The sequence below is a fragment of the Acanthisitta chloris genome, unplaced genomic scaffold (genome assembly GCF_000695815.1).
Source record: "Acanthisitta chloris isolate BGI_N310 unplaced genomic scaffold, ASM69581v1 scaffold2239, whole genome shotgun sequence".
Lineage (NCBI taxonomy): Eukaryota > Metazoa > Chordata > Aves > Passeriformes > Acanthisittidae > Acanthisitta > Acanthisitta chloris.
In genome coordinates this window covers 154,026-158,571 of record NW_008689694.1, presented here as the reverse complement: position 1 = coordinate 158,571, position 4,546 = coordinate 154,026, and positions in this window count along the sequence as shown.

Sequence of the window (4,546 nt, the reverse complement as noted above, 5' to 3'; positions counted from 1 at the left end):
TACATGTTTGAGATGGCTCATTTCTGCTGATGAACCAGCAGCCACTTTCTGCATCTCAAACTCCTCCAGTTTCTCAGCTGTGCTTTAAGCATTGCCCTCCCAACACTGTGAGCAGACACACATTGCTAAGCCCATTGTACCTCCAGGATCTCCTCATGGGGAGCAAACCCCACAAAATCTCTATTTACCAACCAAACAATTGCATGGGAGGTGTCAGGGCTGTTTGCCAGGTAAATCCATCTGACAGATCTCTGTGCCTAGGGATAGCCCAGGAGTAGGAGAAGCTGCCAGGAACACATCCAACCACCTGCTGCTTTGCACATTTCATCTCCTTTTCATATTCACCTCTCCCAAAGATGCCCCTGGTAATCCTTCAAAAAACACCTCTGAGAAAGCTCCTCAGAGTTGAAGCATCTTACTGAACAGCACTCCCTGCCCAGCCCTGGGAGCAGCCTCTGTCTCTTGGGATGAGGGAAACCTCCAGCTGAGGAAGTGCAGCAGGAAACAGTCTGCATCCATCTGAATGCTTCACACCCTGCTTTCCTGCCCTCTTGGCGTGATGTGTGGAGCTCTGCCTCAGCAGGCACACACACCCAGAATATAAGGCTAGGACAAGCTCCCAGAGGTCACTCAGTCCATCTCCTACCTCAAGGCACATCAGCATTCCGTGCCATCTGCCCAGATGCCACACAGCTGACAGAGGTACTGCTGCTCCTGCCTGGGGCAGAGATTCACCGATGGGTTAGTGCACATGGAGTTTTTCCTTTGCATGGCATATCTTAACAAAAAGGAGCCCAAAGCTTCCCTTCCCAAACACTCCCTGCCAGCAAACCTTGTCCCTGCTCAGTGCTTCTTAAACCCAACTTCTGCCTGAACTCTGCTTTTTGCCCCCTAGTTCCTGCAATCTGCCCTTGTGTGGAACACTCACCTCCCCCAGGCATTGCCCCACCAGAGCCAAACACTGCAATTCATTGAAGAACACTGGTTTAGGTGTCTTAGAATCATGGAATGGTTTGGGTTGAAAGGGACCTTAGAGATCACCTAGTCCCAACCCTCTGCCCTGGGCAGGGACACTTCCCACCTTATCCAACCTGACCTTGGTGAATGAATCATGGAAAGGTTTGGGTTGGAAAGGACCTGAAAGTTCATCTTGTTCCACTCTCTTGCCATGGGCAGGGACACCTCCCACCAAGGCTTTATCCAACCTGACCTTGGGGGATGAATCATGGAATGGTTTGGGTTGGAAAGGACCTGAAAGTTCATCTTGTTCCACCCCCTGCCCTGGGCTGGGACACCTCCCACCAGCCCAGGCCACTCAAGGCTTTATCCAGCCTGGAATGAATCATAGAATCCTGGAATGGTTTGGGTTGAAAAGGACCTTAAAGCCCATCTTGTTCCACTCTCTTGCCATGGGCAGGGACACCTCCCACCAAGGCTTTATCCAATCAGGCCTTGATAAATGAACCATAGAATCATATGGAACGAGTTGGGTTGGAAAGGACCTTAAAGCTCACCTTGATCCATCCCCTGCCCTGGGCATGGTCACCTCCCACCAGCCCAGGCTGCTCAAGACTTTATCCAACCTGGCTGTAAACAGTTTGTGATGCTCCCAATTATGCATCACAGTTATGATGTCTTAATTAAAACAAGACTGTGGCATTTTCTTAAAGCCAAATCAGTTAGGGATTAACAGTTCAGTGGTTTGTCCACCTATTTCCTATAGAACCTTCTCCAGTAGGTTTCTAATTCAGGTTCTATTTTCATGCAGAATTTGGTGCTATCAGAGAACTTCTCATTTTCTCCAGCTCATTTGTTCAAAGTGAAGCAGCTGAATGTTCCTGAAAGCTCAGTACGAGCTTCACTTCCAACCTCCTGGCTCAGAACAAGAGATTTTGATGCCAACTCCTTGTACTCATGAGAAACTGCTCAAAGTTTGCTGCCACTGGTTTGGGAAGGATCTGACAGGGAATCCAAAAAAAAAGACAAGGAGGAACAATTTTAATCCTGATCCTTTCAGCAGCAAAATTGGTTTTACCACTTCAGCTCTTTATTTTAAACTTCCTGTACAATTTATTACCTATTTATTCTATTCCAATGGGCTTAAATTTGGGCTCCATGGGGTGGCTGAGGAGATATTTCCCCAGCTAAGACATCTTGCATGTTAGCAGCCCCTGATAAATGCCCAACTGCTGCTGTGGCTCTGCTTTCACCATTTGTACACTCCTAAATTAATCTTATTAGGAAGTATAATATTCAGAGCATTTATTCCTTACTTCCTTTCATTTGTATAAATATGTTGCTCTGCCATGTCCTCTAATTGCTTAACATCTGTTAGAAGGAAGAGAAAATAAACACATTATGGCAAGAACAAACTGGAATAGCCTCAACAAAGTGCAAACCTAGGGATGTTTGGGAGTGGACTGAGAGATCCAGGGAAACCAAAGGCAGAAAGTCAAAGTCCACCGAGGGAGGAGAAGGTTTTGGGATCAAGATTCCTGCACTAAGACAATTCAGTTGGTTCCATTCAATTTTAAGTGTTGATTAAAGTGTTAAGAGTTAGACTTCAAGGTTCCTTTGCCTAGGAGTATCCACGAGGAATATTTTGGCTAAAGTATCTCTTGAAACTGATGTATTTCCTCCCTCTCTTTTTCCAAGGTGATCCCTGTGTGTCCCTCCCAGCTCAGGATTTTCAACGTTTCTGGTTTCCTCAAGGTGCTATTTGACCAAAACCTCCTACAAGTAAGCACAGAAAAGGCTGCAAGGAATATTCTCTCCTCAGTCCTTGCTAGGAGCATCCTCAGCACTTACTCAACTCTTTGCAACAACAACCTCTGAGGTGTCTGTGCCAGCACCTCTTGAGGGAGTGAACATTGCAGGGTGTGCTGCCAATTTAGGGCCAGGGGATGACATTGGCTTTGTGCACAGCCACTGGAGTCCTCATCAACTCATGGTTGTCCTACAACCTACACCTACCATCAACTCATGGTTGTCCTACAACCTACACCCACCATCAACTCATGGTTGTCCTGTAACCTACACCCACCATCAACTCATGGTTGTCCTGTAACCTACACCCACCATCAACTCATGGTTGTCCTGTAACCTACACCCACCATCAACTCATGGTTGTCCTGTAACCTACACCCACCATCAACTCATGGTTGTCCTGTAACCTACACCCACCATCAACTCATGGTTGTCCTGTAACCTACACCCACCATCAACTCATGGTTGTCCTGTAACCTACACCCACCATCAACTCATGGTTGTCCTGTAACCTACACCCACCATCAACTCATGGTTGTCCTGTAACCTACACCCACCATCAACTCATGGTTGTCCTGTAACCTACACCCATAACCTACAGTGTTAGGACACTGAATCCCCAGTTTGAGACAGTTTTGGGGTTCAGTTGATGGAACAACTCCTTAGTGACCCTCCCTGACAGACACAGCTAGTAAAGAGAAATAATAACTGGGCTAGATCCTCCTGCTAGAAAGAATAATGAAGAGTCTCAATCCACTTGCTCTTGCTGGCTGAAGTAACACTGCTCCACTCTCTCCTTTGCTGTTTAGAAGACAACAAAGCCTAATTTTAGCTAAAATGTGAAGTCACAAGGTGTAATGTGAAGCTGCTGCACGTTACCTGTGCACCTCAATGTCATCCTGGCAGAGCTGACAGTGCAGTTACATTCCATTGTGTGATTTCATGAACGACTATTAACCATCCTGTAAATAGCATCTCATCTTTGGGCACTTGCTTGGAAATGACTTCTGGCTCCTGCCATTCTCTGCCTGACTCTCAGATGATGCCCATTATCAGCCGGGGCCTAAATTGTGTGCAGATGAAGAATTGATTGACTTGAGTATTTCTCCCTCCACATTCTCTAAGTTGAAGTCAAACTATTCGCTGAGATAGAAGCACCTTGTAGAAAAAAAGGAGGGAAATAGATCCATTCCAAAGGGTATTTTATGCCAAATTCCCACTCCTGGAGCCTGATTCTCCTGGACAAAGCTTGGAGGGGAACAGGAAAACAGTGGGTATGGTATAATGGGAGAATTCAGCTAATAGAGTGGTAATTTTGGCCTCTGCAGCTCCCTCGAGTCAGTTGTGAAACCTTTCCTGATCCCTCCCCTCTCTCCAAGGCCCATTTGACTGGGCCAACGAGTGGCAGCAAAATCCAATACACACAGCCATAAATAAGCCTTCAAACACCAAAAATATGCACAGCTAGAGCAGAGTTGCCAACTAGGAGCATCCTTAATTTGCTAACTGTGGCAGGGAGAGAAGAAACCCAAGTGCACATTGGTTTTCTCCTGTGGGTTGAGGGTTCCTGGCTGTGCTGGGCAGCTCAGCTGAGCAGGGGGAGACAGCACTGCCCTCCCTCAGTGGTTGTGTTCTGCCTCTGCTTTGCAGGCACAGCTAGAGGAGAAGACACAGCCCTGCCTGGCTCACAGGGCAAGTTCATCCTTTCCAAGAACACTGTGAGCCCAACCCTGACCAGGAACTCACTCACACAACAGAGGCACTGCCACTCCTGGGGCAC